The sequence below is a fragment of the Podarcis bocagei genome, assembly GCF_964188305.1.
Source record: "Podarcis bocagei genome assembly, chromosome: 17".
NCBI lineage: Eukaryota > Metazoa > Chordata > Lepidosauria > Squamata > Lacertidae > Podarcis > Podarcis bocagei.
Genome location: NC_138143.1, coordinates 37,900,491 through 37,916,579, shown reverse-complemented (window position 1 = coordinate 37,916,579; position 16,089 = coordinate 37,900,491). Strand labels below are relative to the sequence as shown.

Here is a 16,089-nt window from a genome sequence, read left to right as displayed (position 1 = left end):
ATTTCTTTTTCCTTTCTTACTGAAATTATGCTAAAAATATTGGGAGATCTTAACTGCCACAACAGAAGATTACATTGTTTTCAACAACTCTTTCTGAAGCAAAGCATATGACTCCGCAGACCATTAAGCACCATCAACGCATCTTTGTAAACTTCCACACAAAAATTCCTCAGTATTGTTGATGGGTGGTGATGTTAATTTCGAAGAAAGAAAGAACTATACTTCAGAAGGTTTTATAACAGACTGACTGTTTAGTACATGAAACTGGGAAACAGATTCAGAGAGAAAGACTATAATGTTATAGTAGCAGCTTACAAGCATTTACTCCAACATGGGAACGAGGACAATTTGAATTCATTATGTGAAATAGTGAAATACAACACAGACAACCATGAAAAGCTGGATATAAACAGGGCTTAAGTAGGCAAATTCCCTTATTAAAGAAAGTCACTGATGTAATTTGCATATCAGCTTGCAAAATATGGACTTGCAATTCTCGGACTTGGTCTTTTGGTTGAGGCTGCAGTGACCTTTCCAAGCAGTACTGCAGCAGTCAAAATGGGGGGTTACAGCACTAGACTGTTGACATCAGGATTCAAATTCTCACCCAGTTACTATCTCTAGGTCCCAGCCCACCTCACAGGGTTGTTGTGAGGATAACAAAAGGGAAGGGTTACCCTGAAGTCATTGAAAAAAGAGTTGCTTGGAAATGTGAGACACAGAAGACCAGAAGTGTATTTTTGCTTCATTTTGTTTGTGGTAAGTATGTAGTACTATTTTTTTGAAGATAAATGCTACTGACAGCTATCAGTATAATGGTCTTTTGGTTTCAATGGCTTTCTGCATGCTCAATACTCTGTTGGATTGTAGCTAATGTATTTGGGGGTATTAGGATGGGCCATAGATTCCTCACAGCTACTGCCCACTCACAAACACCAGCCCCAAGTAAGAGACACCCATGGATATTTACAAACTCAATTGGGCTAGGATTCAGTATTTTTTGGGAAAACACGAAACTACTCTATACCTTCTTTGCTTAGGCATATTTTTCTTGATTTGGTGGAATTATCATTATTATTGTTTATTTTATTACTATTATTATTTGTATAGCACCCTTCAGCAAAAAATCTCAGGGCAGTTCACAAGATAAAAATACAAGATAAAAGCACAAATAAACAGTTAAAATAGAAACAACGAAACAATGACCCCCTCCCTCCCACAAACCCATTTAAAAGGCTGTGGAATATTAATCAGCCACAAAGGCCTGGTTGAAGAAATCCTGTGTAAGTGAATTAGGTTTTAACAGGTATTGCTTCATGCGTTCTGACATTTGTACTGTAATGTATCTGATGCGGGAAGTTTTCACTCTGGTCCAGTGAAAGTTTGTTTAACTGTTGCTTGAGGCGTCAACTGACACCTGTGAGGAAGGTTGGAATTAGAATTCTCAGTATGCAAAAGAGGGATTGAAAGCCTGCATATTTTGATTGGTGGATGCAGGGTTAGAATTTTCAGTTAGGCAGTGTGATTGGCTGGGGCTGCTGCAGAAGGCCCATAGGAAGTGTATATATAGCCAGGTGCTGGCCAGAAGAGCAGCTGTTGGTGTCATGGAATCAGCCAGAAGGAGGAGGCAGCAGAGGACCAGGACAGGTGAAGAAGAAGAAGGAGGAGGAGGAAGACCTGAGAAGCAAGGTAGGGCAGCTTGGTGTCCAAAGTCTTGGGGAATAGCTGAAACACGTGACTCGGACTGAAGAGACAAGGGGAGAACCTGAGGAGCGAAGTGGGCGGCAGCTTGGGATGTTGGTTTTTGGGGACTGGAAGGAATACCTGAAGGAAGATTTCCTGGTCTGTGCAGGAAGACAAATTTGGACTTCAGTAGGTCAATAAAGGGTTAGAAGAGAGACTTCCAGCCGAATCTGCAGTTATCGTGTTGGTGAGGCTTAACTTGCTAGAGAGAATAAAAGGGCAATTTGGCTGGTGTTTTAACAGGGTAGTTAACTACTTCCTTAAAATATAACATTAATAGTTGGCTATAAGCTGTTGGCTTTAAAGTGACCCCAACAAGTTAATAAAATATATACTCATTTAAGGAGACATGCGGTACTGTTTTAAAGTAACCAGATAAGGTGGTGGCCTTAATCTGTTGAACTTCAGGCGCTAGACAAAGATTTTCCTAACCCAGCAGGCATTTTAAGGAATTGTTTGCTTTCATTATTAATTTTAATTGATTTTCACCATTGTGAGTTTTGGGGATTCATTTTATTTGATATGCAGCAAGCTTTTTGATTTTTTTAAAAAATGTACAGCACTTAGACTTTCCAGTGATCGAGTAGCATGCAAATAGCTTAGGTAAATAAGTAAGTAAAATGACCCTTGGTGGGGAGGAGGAGATAGTCCAGGTGAAGCAGGTTCTGAGGTCTTGCTGGTCTGTCTGTCTTGTTCTTCTGGTAGATGATTCTGTTGGGGAGGGATAATTCAGCTGGAGCAGGCTGATATTATATTCACCTGCCTCCTCACTCCTCTGTTCATTCCATCAGTGCAGCTGTTATTAATAGGCTTTGCCTTTTTTTCTTTTTTAAAGCTACACATGCAGTATTTAAAGTGGGAGGAACCCACAAAGCTGATTTTAGAGAAGAGTGAATGGCAAGCAACCCCATTTGCAACCTAAGTTATTCTACAGTGCAGTTACAGCCTTAAGTATAGCTGGCAGCCGCCTGGAAAATAAGTAAACAAGGCAATTATTGGCGATGCCTTCTTCTCTGATGTATTCGTTGCTAGCTTTCATATACTTCAACTGAGCAGAGCCACGGATGAAACTCCAAAGGTGTGCAGGGCATTTGTGGGAGGAAACCTACAGGGGATTTCTGGAGAGAAATGTTTTTTCATGTGTCTTCTCCACTAGCAGAAAAATATACTGTACTGTACCTGTGGTTGTCTGCTCATCCTAGGGGCTTCTGAAAAAACTCACAAGCATTTTCTTTCATGTTGTGAAAAAGGGGAAAGTTGGGGGAGAATTGGAAGGGTGTTGTTCTTCCAATCTGTGTATTGAAGGCACTGAATACATCCTTCCCCCGTGCAGCAAACAATGTGTGTATGTGTGAACACACACACACACACACACACACACACACACACATATCAGGAGCAATATTTCAAACTGAGCCAGGGCTGAAGAACCAACAGTAGTATCTCAGCCCACTGACTCATTCTACTGAGAGCTAAGAGACCAAAGAGCTCTTTAAACCTCCCTCCATTCTGGGATGGACAGGGATGTTGAAAAAGCCCTTCTTTTTGTACTGTACATACTTACTCAGAGGCCCAGCTCAATCTTTAATTCTATACCAAGGAGCAAGAGAGGCTACAAACTTAGAGCTTGCTCAGTCAGTAGACCATGAGACTCTTAATCTCAGAGTCAAGGGTTTGAGCCCCAAATTGAGCAAAAAGACTAGATGATCCTTGTGGTTCCTTCCAACTTCACAATTCTCTTGCGGTCAGTGGAATGGACTCCCTCGGGAGCTTGTGGACTTTCATTCACTGGAGGTTGGATGGCCATTTATCCATGAATAGAGCATATATATATATATATATATATATATATATATATATATATATGGGAAACTGGCTGTGGGTTCAACCATGGAGCCTAGGACTTGCCGATCAGAAGGTCAGCAGTTCAAATCCCCGCGACGGGATGAGCTGCTGTTGCTCAGTCCCTGCTCCTGCCAACCTAGCAGTTCGAAAGCACGTCAAAGTGCAAATAGATAAATAGGTACTGCTCCGGCAGGACGGTAAACGGTGTTTCCGTGCGCTGCTCTGGTTCGCCAGAAGCGGCTTAGTCATGCTGGCCACATGACCTGGAAGCTGTACGCTGGCTCCCTCGGCCAATAAAGCAAGATGAGCGCCGCAACCCCAGAGTCGGTCACGACTGGACCTAATGGTCAGGGGTCCCTTTACCTTTACTTTAGGAAACCACTAAAATTGTTGAGCCTTTTAAAGGAAAGTTCCAAAATTGTTGACTTGCCTAAAATCTGGGACAAAGTGCAGCCTGGACGTCAATTCCGAATTTGAAATTCCAGACATATGGCAGCCCTAAATTAATCCTTGTCCCCTTTCTGGTGTGAACAGCAAAAGAAAAAAGTAACTTGAAATGCGGTGGGTGGGGGAAGTGACCTCACTGCATTTAAATTTGCTAATGTATACATATTAGCCTATAAGCTATGAGCAGGGCATTTTATCTCTCCTGTTTCCATTTTCCCTCGCTAACGCGAAACATTCTCTGGCTACTGAGCATGCTCAATCCTCACTGAACAATCCTTTAATTACTTCTTTGCAAACATCATATTTCTCCCTCCCTCCCTCTTAATTCTCATTGTGGTCCCATTTGGGCTTCAATCCTGTTGGCGCTCATCACCTGAGTTTGCTATTAACAGGAAAGGTTAGCTGTCCCTTGCACCAACCTGATTCTTTTCTGTCCACACAATTTCTCTTTTTAATCTGTCCTCAAATGAAATGTCCATTTACTATTGCTTGCCATGTTTTCCTTTACAGCTGCACACACACATAGGAATTCTTCACAGAGCATGGCCAAAATATAGGGCACAATCCAGGCAAAGTTTGGCAGTTTTAAATCCCATTGATTTCAGTGAGAGAGCCTGAGCACATAGTTAACTCTCTGATTGAAATCAATGGGACTTAAAAAGTGCTTATCTTTTGCTGAGGCTATTTCCTGATGTTTAGCCAAGACTTCTGGACAGTTAGCTTGTGGAATTCTTAAAGCTGCCCACTTTCCTTATGCCTTTTTAAATACCTGTGAAATAAGGTGGGCTTGCAGGTGTTTGAAGTATGGCTGCTTATTATTACTGCAAGGCAGAAGTACCTGTAACATTGGTGCTAATTACTTCACCCAGTAGATGGCAGTGTAGAGCAAGGTAAGATTTGATTAAGGAGGAAGAAACAAAAGGTTATCAGACAGGAGCAGTCTGGCATGAGGTGATCTTTTCTATCATCTGCAGGATTTTAAGGGGTCTGTAGTTCACCTGAAAACAGGGAAAGCAGTTTTCAGCAAGAGAAACAACAAAAAAAGCAGCAAAAAAAAAAAGCAGAGGCAGTTTCTAACAGAAGAGATGTTCACAGGTTATAGGGACAGATTGCTGTGCATTCTAGGCCTGTGAGAACGGTTTGGAAACTAGCGGATCATTGAGATAAGAAAAATGCAGGAAGGTAAGTAGATATATAACCTGCATACCTTCCCGCATTTCTCCGATGAAAATAGGGATGCTTTTATTTATTTATTTTAATCCTTCTGACTGAGTCGTCCCAGCCACTCCCAGCATAATAAAACATTAAACATTTTTTAAAAAAATTCCCTATACAAGGCTGCCTTCAGAGGTCTTCAAAAAGTTGTATATGCAAGTTCAAGAGTCCAGTTCTTAGTTACAAGTTCTTTTAATGACTAGCTGGAGTGAAAACACTTCAAAGAGAGGCAGAGCGTAACATTTCTGGTGTCTTAACTGCTCAGAAGGGGTGACCCTGCATCAGCAGACGAGTCTGGCCGACAGGAATGAGGAGCAGTCATCTCCTTAACACATTTTTTTTTTTACAAAAACTCCCCTCCCAGGAGGGGTGGCATCCATTTGTGAGTCCTAACCAATCAGTACCAAAGGTTCACATTTGGCCAAAGAGGCCAAATAGTAGGAGTTGACAAGAATTTTGAAGGGAAAAGGGACTAAGCATAGGTCACAAGCACTGTATTCAATCCCATAGCTACCTACTGTGAGTTTGAAATCCCACTGGATCTTGCTAATTGTTTCACTGCTTTACTGGTCGCATGTTTGCTGCTTTAAACTTGAATCAGGCAATGGTCGTTCATACATACATACATACATACATACATACATACATGGTAAAGGTAAAGGGACCTCTGACCATTAGGTCCAGTCATGGCCAATTCTGGGGTTGCGGCGCTCATCTCGCTTTATTGGTCGAGGGAGCCGGCGTACAGTTTCCGGGTCATGTGGCCAGCATGACTAAGCCACTTCTGGTGAACCAGAGCAGCACATGGAAACGCTGTTTACCTTCCCGCTGGAGCAGTACCTATTTATCTACTTGCACTTTGACGTGCTTTCAAACTGCTAGGTTGGCAGGAGCTGGGACTGAACAACGGGAACTCACCCCATTGTGGGGATTCGAACCACCGACCTTCTGATCGGCAAGTCCTAGGCTCTGTGGTTTAACCCACAGCGCCACCCGCGTCCCAGTACATACATGCATACAAACATACATAATCTATCCCAGCTGCTGCAGAACTTTGAGGAGGCCCAGCCCATTCATTGAATAATTGGGGGGGGGACTTCCCCCTCTCTGCTTGGCACATCTGTTCAGTACTTTGGTAACCCTGAGTTGGCTAGGGGTGTTGTTAGGCTAAGGACTCTAGCAGTGGCGTAGTGTGGGTTGTCAGCACCCGGGGCAAGGCAAGTAATTTGCGCCCCCTAACCCGTGGATTTGCGCCCCCTAACCCTAACCCCCAGATGTTGCGCCCGGTGCGGCCGGCCCCCCCCTGCACCCCCCACACTACGCCACTGGACTCTAGAGCATCTCAGCTTCAAAGGCAGACTAGTAAGCTGAAGCCAGCAATGGGAATCTTGAACTGCACCCCCAGTGGGGAATATGGGCTAAAGTAGATATGGTGTTAAATGTGTGGCTGCATTTAGCATGTAAATTTCCCCACCCAAGAAATGACAGCCATCTAATGTGAGAAACTTTTATATATACACAGCTGATTCTCAGACAGACATTGGGTTTACCAATGATTCAATTTACACAAAGGTATGTTTGAAGATTTGTACAGTGTGCCACCTCTTGCTCGGAGAGTTTGCTCTGTGGTGTGCTTTGCTTGCAGTGAGGAAACACACTGCAACATGCAGTCTGCCTAACCAAACCAACCTGATTGGCAAGTAGCCATACACGATAATGGTTCACGACACAAAAAGATTTTACAAGATCACTTTGCAGAATAGCTTCACCTGGCAAATAGCTTTCCGAGAACTGGAAGTGACATAGTTATATGGCGAGGCATCTTGCACACAACAAATTAATCACTGTGAACCGTTTACTTGGACCTAATTAAAGTTAAATGGTAAGGTGTCAAAATAAAGAAAAGACTCTTTTGCAATGGATTACCTGTGCTTTTTGTTTACTTGTTCCTATTTGCAAAAAAATATTAAGTCTATATGAATATTCCCATCATTAGTGTAAATGGGTAGGTTCGGCTGCAATTTGCCTTGCAGTGTTGCCAACTCACAGTTCACAATCAAATTGCTGTACTGTGTTATATTGCCTTAGTTGTGGTCACAGTAGCCTGGGTCAGGATCACTGCACTTTGTTCTGTATAGAAATGATCAGTAGGGTATTACACAAACCACCTTGAGCCAGATCCAGACCAAAAGGAGTCCCCTCTAGGGAAGTTAGGAGGCCATCTCATCTCCCACCAGCAGCCCATGATTCAGATAATTTATGGTTATCTCCAGGAGCACTTACATTCCTGGCTACTTGATGGTTATCGTTATAAATCATGAAATAGACATATGCTAGGTCTGTCTTCCACAACTTGGTGCCTACCCGATGTTTTAGACTCCAACTCTCATCAGCCGCTCAACAGGGATGATTGGAGTTTTAGACTGAAACATCTGGAGGTCTCCAGGTTAAGGAAGGCTGCATTAGGTGTATGCATGCCAAAGGCACAAACGTGTTTGCTTTAAAGAGGGCAACTGACTTGAGTTCATAAAGGTAAATGGACCCCTGACCACTAGGTCCAGTCGTGCCCAACTCTGGGGTTGCGGTGCTCATCTCGCTTTATTGGCCGAGGGAGCCGGCGTACAGCTTCCGGGTCATGTGGCCAGCATGACTAAGCCGCTTCTGGCGAACCAGAGCAGCGCACAGAAACGCCGTTTACCTTCCCGCCGGAGCGGTACCTATTTATCTACTTGCACTTTGACGTGCTTTCGAACTGCTGGGTTGGCAGGAGCAGGGACAGAGCAACGGGAATTCACCCCGTCGCGGGGATTCGAACCGCCGACCTTCTGATCGGCAAGTCCTAGGCTCTGTGGTTTAACCCACAGCACCACCCGCGTCCCTATGATCTGAGTTCATAGTTAAGGAGAATTAAATTAAGTTAAGTTAAGTAGAATTAAGTTAAGGAGAATTAAGAAGTAACCACAATAAATGCTGTCAAACTGTTTTTATTCAGTCTTGAAGATATCCAACAGGGGTCTGTGAACCTTACGGAGAATCTTTTACCCTCACTATGAAATTTCTCCCCAGCCTCCCATCTCATGTCCTAAATCATGAGCAAAGTTGTCTATGACGGAGCAACAAGGGGTTCTTAAGAGCACATTTCCCGGTTCTTTTTACCAGCCATGGGATAGCTCAGTTGGTTAGAGCATGGTGCTGATAACACCAGGGTTGCACAGGGTTCGATCCCCATATGGGACAGCTACATATTTCTGCATTGAAGGGGGTTGGGCTAGATCATACTCGGGATCCCTTCAAACTCTACAATTCTATGGTTCTATGTGATAACACACAATTCCCTCGTCCCTTTTTTGAACATAGATTTAGCTGGGTTTTCATTACTGTGAGAATAGCGGATTGCATGCAGGAAAAGCTTCACTCCCTTGCATTAAGGTTACAATTTTGATGATGATATGATGCTCATCTGACTAGGTTGCCCCAGCTACTCTGGGCTGCTCACAACAAAAAACAGCAAAAACACAATACATCAAACACTAAAAACTTCCCTGAGCAGGGCTGCCTTCAGGTGTCTTTTAAAAACCATATACCTGTTTATCTGTTTGACATCTGCTGGGAGGGCGTTCCACAGCGGGGGCATGACTACCATAAAGGTTCTCTGCCTGGTTCCTCTTGCAATGAGAGAACCACCAGAAGGCCCCTGGGGCTGGATCTCAGGGGACTCAGGCTGGACGATGGGAGTGGAGACGCTACCTTTTAACAATGTAGGTGCTCCAGGAGAGGATGCTGCTACTGCACTTTTAAATGCATGGGAAGTATTTCCAAGGAATACGTGAGATACAGGGGTGGCTGAAGCCCACTGGGAATGGGAGGGTGGAAAGCAGAGAGGCCAACAGTCGATGAAGCAAGAGCCAAAGACAGGCACAGCCACCACTGGATTAGTTATAAGTGAGACAGTAGGCATCATTGGCTCCCAGTATGTTTCCGAGCACAATTCAAAGTGTTGGTGCTGACCTTTAAAGCCCTAAACGGCCTCGGTTCAGTATACCTGAAGGAGCGTCTCCACCCCCATCGTTCTGCCCGGACACTGAGGTCCAGCTCCGAGGGCCTTCTGGCGGTTCCCTCATTGCAAGAAGCAAAGCTACAGGGAACCAGGCAGAGGGCCTTCTCAGTAGTGGTGCCTGCCCTGTGGAACGCCCTCCCATCAGATGTCAAAGCGATAAACAACTACCTGACATTCAGAAGACATCTGAAGGCAGCCCTGTTCAGGGAAGTTTTTAATATGTGACATTTTAGTGTATTTTTCATCTTTGTTGGAAGCCGCCCAGAGTGGCTGGGGAAACCCAGCCAGATGGGCGGGGTACAAATAATAAATTATTATTATTATTATTATTATTATTATTATTATTATCAGCATTTAATGTTCACACTAGGAGAGGGAAGGACTCAATGGATGCTATAGATGGCATATTCCAATGTCCTGGGCTGGGATAGTATATGTTGCCTGCCTGCCAGTGCACATATTGCTCCATATGTGGGTGCTGCACTTTCCTATGAGGATGAATCGGGCCTTAGAGATTTAACCTGAAAACTCAGGGTTTGAGCAGGTTTATTCCTGGATTTAAACGTGATTTTAAACACTGCTCGAAAAGCACTATATGTATCAGCCTGCAAATACTGCAGCATTAGCAAGAAGTGTGTAAATTGTGACTTACATATTTCCTGTTCCATGCAGTTTGTAAAATTCACCATTATCATAAATTTCACCGCAGTTAGGCTTAATATATGCAAAGATAAATCTAATAAGATGCAAAGGCCCTGAAGATCAGAATGTCATAACATTTACAGACCACGAGGAAGGAAGCAGACCCTCAAGGAAGCATCTACCATAAATTACAGACAAAAGGCAAAAAGGGAAAGGGGGGGGGGAACGGTGGGGAGGGGGAGGGGAGAAGTCAGAGTCAGACCTTTCCAATATACAAAAAACATCCCCCGGACAGTTTGCCAAGCTAATGCTGCTTTTTGGTTATCCATTGTTAGCATATAGGTCAATCCAGTGAGCAGATGAACAAGCAAATAGTTACCGTATTTTTCGCTCTATAAGACGCACCAGACCACAAGACGCACCTAGTTTTTGGAGGAAGAAAACAAGAAAAAAATATATTCTGAATCTCAGAAGCCAGAACAGCAAGAAGGATCGCTGCGCAGTGAAAGCAGCAGTCCCTCTTGCTGTTCTGGCTTCTGGGATACCTGTGCAGCCTGCATTCGCTCCATAAGACGCGCACACATTTCCCTTTACTTTTTAGGAGGGAAAAAGTGAGTCTTATAGAGCAAAAAATACGGTATATAATTCAGAGGCTGTGATGTGCATGGGGAGCTCCACGCACACGGAGGCTTCCCACTTTATGAACAGGCTGTGATATATTGATGGCAATGCTGCCACCGAGCAGAAGGCATGTGCTGCCCCTTCTGCAAGGAGAAACTATTTAGCCTTGGCTGAAGAACTAACTCTCATTCAGGCAATAAGGAAGGGAGGCTCTGTGTGAGATCATTTTCAGAGAGCCCCTGCCATGCAGAATGTGCCATGCGTGCCATGCTGGGGTTGGGGAAGGCATGTGTCCTTTGCTCAGCAGTGCCCTGTTGTTGTTGTTGTTGTTGTTGTTGTTGTTGTTTATTAATTAATTATCATTATTCTGCCTCAAGGCAGCTCACAAAAATTAAAACAAATACCAATAAAACAGGCACAGTTTAAAACACATGGAAGGTTATGGAAAAATGTATTAAACTATCTATAGAATTAAAACAATGCAAATAAAACCCCCACATCTATTTAAATGCAGATGGGGGGGAGAGAACTACAGTACGCTAAGACCCCTTCCTTTAAAAACAGTCAGTTCCCAAAAGCCTGTTGGGATAAAATAGTCTTCACCTGCCAGCCGAAGAGCCTGGGCAGGTTCATATTGTGCAGTCCTTCAGACAGCCCGTACCTAAGTCGTTTTCTCTTCCCAGTCAGCAATGTACGGTATAATATCAATTAGGCAGTACTGGTGCCCCCCCGCCCCCCCCCCCCGTCCCTCAAGGCTACTGCCTTCTCTGCATGTGCAGGCTCAGCATCCTCCTCTCCACCAAGAAGAGCTTGGCTGGACCACGTTGCTGTTGAGGAAGATTCATCACGCTAGTGTGCAACCAGGAAGCTGCTTCTGTTAAGCCTCCCCTTGTGCACCAGCAGAGTTGAATTATTTTCCCAAGCTTGCTTGGAAAACAAGGAGTAGCAAGTCAAGTGGTGGTGGCAATAGCAAACCACCTCACTTGGACTAAATCTAGTATGGAAGAGGGAGGGGAAAGAGATGGGGAAACCATCCTCCTGCCCTCTCTCTGTCTCTAAGCATCTTGTACAAACAGAAAGGCTGCTTGGCGGCGGCGGCTGCTCTCCTTCCCTTTCCAGAATCCTTTGGTTAGCAGCTGATGTAAGACTCTGTTGGGAACAATGAATGGGACAAGCAAGCTCTGGAAGGTGGTGGTGGAGGAGGGTGGGATGCAGTGCTGTTCCTACTGCTACCACTCAAATTTGCCACCCTGGGCACCTGCCCTGGGTTGCCGTCCTGTAAAAATGTCCCTGTGAGCAGAATAGTATTGTGTTTGTGCAATGGATAACTTCTGTCAATAATAAATCCCAATGGCCTTAGACTATTCCCTAAAGATGAAGACAGGTTTGTTGCATCAAATTAAATTGCTGGCTATTAAGGTCCAAGGTTAGTGGAGTATTCAGATACTTCTAAGTAGAATCAAAATTTGGGTTGCTAGGCACTAGCCTTTATAATATATATGCAGTTTCTGGCTTCCTTGTGTCACATTTGCATCAAGGTCAAGCTATGGAAAAGGATCAGGACTTATGTCAACAGTTACCATTTGAATTTATGTATGTATACAAGTGTGTGTGTTTCTTTTTCTTTTGAAAAAAAAACACCTGCTCTTGACTTCAACAAAGCAATTGCAAAGTTACTCAAATGGGGAAAGCATTTTGAGAGTTCTTAAGTCCATGACAGAATTCAAACCACTCACTATGCTGAGAAGAATAGCTCCACCAATGGAGATGTCATTTTACATCTTAGACTAAAAGAACTGTCCATGAATAGACGGTCTAGAACCTTAAACACCAAATGGCATGTGCAGTGTCATCCTAGACACATTGAACTGAGGAGTGAGCCCAGTTGCACATAATGGGTTTTACTTCTGAGTAAGCAAGTGCTGGACTGCAAGAAGATCAAACCTCTCCATTCTTAAGGAAATCAGCACTGAGTGCTCACTGGAAGGACAGATCGTGAAGCTGAGGCTCCAATACTTTGGCCACCTCATGAGAAGAGAAGACTCCCTGGAAAAGACCCTGATGTTGGGAAAGATGGAGGGCACAAAGAGAAGGGTACGACAGAGGACGAGATGGTTGGACAGTGTTCTCGAAGCTACCAGCATGAGTCTGACCAAACTGCGGGCGGCAGTGGAAGACAGGAGTGCCTGGTGTGCTCTGGTCCAGGGGGTCACGAAGAGTTGGACACGACTAAACAACAACAACAACAACAACAAGCAAGTGCTGAACATGGAAATCCTCTCCTAATCTTCTAAAATAATTCAGTTAGTTTGCATTTGATCCTCTGCGGAAAGAAATGTGTACAAGGAGAGGATGATAGTAGATAGACTCAACCCTTTGATGCCATCAGGAAATGCCGACCCACCAAAAGTATCAGAACAGAAGCCTCCATTTTGACCTTTCCAAATCCAAGACTAACATAAAAATGAAGGGGATGACAAGAGGTATCTATCGCATCTCAGCAATCATTACAATTGAAAGGTTGACCCCCCCACCCACCCCATAGCAGGTGGACTGCCTCAATTATGATGGATGAGGAGTGTGACAGCTCTCAGGAGATGTAGTGGGAAGCTGGCAATTGCTCAGTGAGCTATGACGTTGCTGGTAGAGATCTGACAAGAACAGAGCATTTTTATGAAACTACAGAGCTTAAGTTTCGGTGGCCTTTAATTTGCTTTAGAACCAATTGCATAAACTGGTCGGTGAAAATAGAACTCTTTCACAAGAACAGAAGGGGGCTTATTGGGTCAAGGTGATCCAAATAAGATTTTATTGTTCTTTCTTGCCTACCTTCAGGTTTTTTTTTGGGGGGGGGAAGAACCTAGAAAGACAGCAAAACATGGACAATCCTGACACTCTTTGAGCGCCATTAAATTTTCACACAGAAGGTGGTGTAATTAGAACTGAGGGGAATAACACAGGTGGGTATGAAGAAAAATAGTGGACTTGCCTAGCAAGTTTGAAAGTATCTAGTATTGAACATGGACAGCTGCATTCAAATCCTTGCTTATCCATAAAGCTCACTATTTGATATTGGACCATTCTTTCTGGGCCAAACCATTGTGGTAAATGTGCAGTGTCCACTGAAAAAAGAAGCCATGTGTCTTATTCCTCCTCTGTACCACCCAGTGGAACTTGCTTCATGTGGTGAAATCATGACACCCCATGTTCTCTCACTCAGTTGCCTGTCGTTAGCAGGCTATGATGCAGAGCAGGTGTGGAGATATGCCGCATGCTGTGAGGAAAGGTCTATTTGACATTATGGAGGGGAAGATGGAAGGAGCAAGATATGTAGTAGCCGATTTGGGCAACTGCCCATGTATTTAACCTAAATCTAGATTGCCCCTAGCTGGGTATGTTTAGCCTGGAAAAGAAGAGACTGAGAAGAGATATGATACCAATCTTCATATATCTTAAGTGCTGTCAACATGGAAGATGAGCATGTTATGTACTGAAGTCTCACCCTGGGGCAGCAGGGGGATACTGTAGATAGTTATGCAAATGAAAGTGACGTTCAGTGATTGGATAGTTCTAGAAAGTTGCAACAGTTACGCTGTTCTGGAGCTCTATATAAGCAGGCTGACTGAGCTCTTCAGTTCAGTTCTGTTCTGGCCATCTGAATAAACAAGAGCTGTCTGAAGAATCGCTGTGTCGTCTGATATGTTCGCCCACGACTTAACAGAGCAAGCTTGTTTTCTCCTGCTCTGGAGGGTAGGACTTGAACCAATGGCTTCAAGTTACAAGAAAGGAGATTCTGACTAAGCATCAGGAAGAACTTTATGACAGTAGGAGCTTGTTTGACAGTCGAACAGACTCCCTCAAGAGGTTGTGCACTCTCCTTCCTTGGAGGTTTTTAAGCAGAGGTTGGATGGCCATCTATCTTGGATGCTTTAGTTGTGATTCCTACAGTGCAGCGGGTTGGAATAGATGACCGTTGGGGTCCCTTCCAATTCTACGATTCTAGGATTTAGCCTAATCCACCTCAGGTTTGCTGTGAGGATGAAAAATGATTTTTTAAACACGTACATAAGCCATCCTGAGCACTCTGAAGGAAGGACAGAATAGAAATGTGACAGGTAATCTGGTTAATTAAAATAATGAACAATCAAGGAATAATTCCCATGTATGGATTTCCTCAGAAATATCTTGCACTAAACATGGAAATCAATACAGTGGTGCCCCGCAAGACGAATGCCTCGCAAGACGGAAAACTCGCTAGACGAAAGAGTTTTCCGTTTTGGAGGTGCTTCGCAAAACGAATTTCCTATGGGCTTGCTTCGCAAGACGACAATGTCTTGCGAGTTCCTGCTGGTTTTTCCCCCTTTTCATCCCCTTTTTCTAAGCCGCTAAGCCGCTTATCAGCTGATCCGATCAGCAGATAAGCCGCTAAAAGCCACTAAAAGCCACTAAAAGCCGCTAATAGCGCTAATCCGCTAATCCTTCAATGGGCTTGCTTCGCAAGACGAAAAAACCGCTAGACGAAGAGAATCACAGAACGGATTCTTTTCGTCTTGCGAGGCACCACTGTACATGGAAGCTGACAAATGTACAGTGGTACCCCGCAAGACGAATGCCTCGCAAGACGGAAAACCCGCAAGACGAAAGGGTTTTCTGTTTTGGAGGCGCTTCGCAAGACGAATTTCCCTATGGGCTTGCATCGCAAGACGAAAGCCCATAGGGAAATGCTGGCGGTCGGGAGCAAAGACTTTCGCCCACAGCCGGCCTTCAGAAGAGGACCTCTTCTGAAGGCCGGCGGGGGGCAAAAGTCTTTGCTCCCCCCCCGCCTGCCTTCCCCCCGCCTGCCCCGGCGATCTTAAAATGCTGGCGGGCGGGAGCGAAGGGTTCGCTGCCGACCCCCAGCATTTTAAAATCTCCCCGTGTCCCGGGGAGATCTTAAAATGCTGGGGGTCGGGAGCGAAGCGCTGCCGACCCCCAGCATTTTAAAATCTCCCCCTGTCCCGGGGAGATTTTAAAATGCTGGGGGTCGGGAGCGTTCGCTGCCGACCCCCAGCATTTTAAAACGCTGTTCCGAAGCGGGGGGCGGGAACATCTGCCCCAGCCACCCCACTTCGGAACGCTGTTCCGAAGGGGGGAGGGGGGCCGGGAACAGTCGCCCCATCCGCCCCACTTCGGAACGCTGTTCCGAAGGGGGGAGGGGGGGCGGGAACAGCCGCCCCATCCGCCCCACTTCGGAACGCTGTTCCGAAGGGGGGAGGGGGGGCGGGAACAGCCGCCCCATCCGCCCCACTTCGGAACGCTGTTCCGAAGGGGGGAGGGGGGGCGGGAACAGCCGCCCCATCCGCCCCACTTCGGAAAGCTGTTCCGAAGTGGGGCGGGGGGCGGGAACACCTTCTGAAGGCGGGCAGGGGGCGAAAGTCTTTGTCCCCCCTGCCTGCCTTCCCAGGGGCTTTTAAATCGCCCCGGACAGCGGAGAAGTCCTCCGCTGTCCCAGGGTTTTTTAAAATGCTGGGGGTGGGAAG

The 16,089-nt window shown here is 45.2% G+C and overlaps 1 long non-coding RNA gene across 4 annotated transcripts in view; it reads left to right on the top strand.

The window, feature by feature from the left end:
• The first annotated feature begins 498 nt into the window (after window positions 1–498).
• Window positions 499–16,089, top strand: part of LOC308577003 — a 110,031-nt gene continuing 94,440 nt past the window's right edge. Inside the window, exon 1 of one of the 4 annotated variants that reach the window (XR_014003314.1) lies at window positions 499–759. This is a non-coding gene — a long non-coding RNA (uncharacterized lncRNA). Of the gene's footprint in view, window positions 760–1,594; window positions 1,690–16,089 lie in introns of those variants that run through there. The other 3 variants (XR_014003315.1, XR_014003313.1, XR_014003316.1) reach the window with 3 other exon arrangements.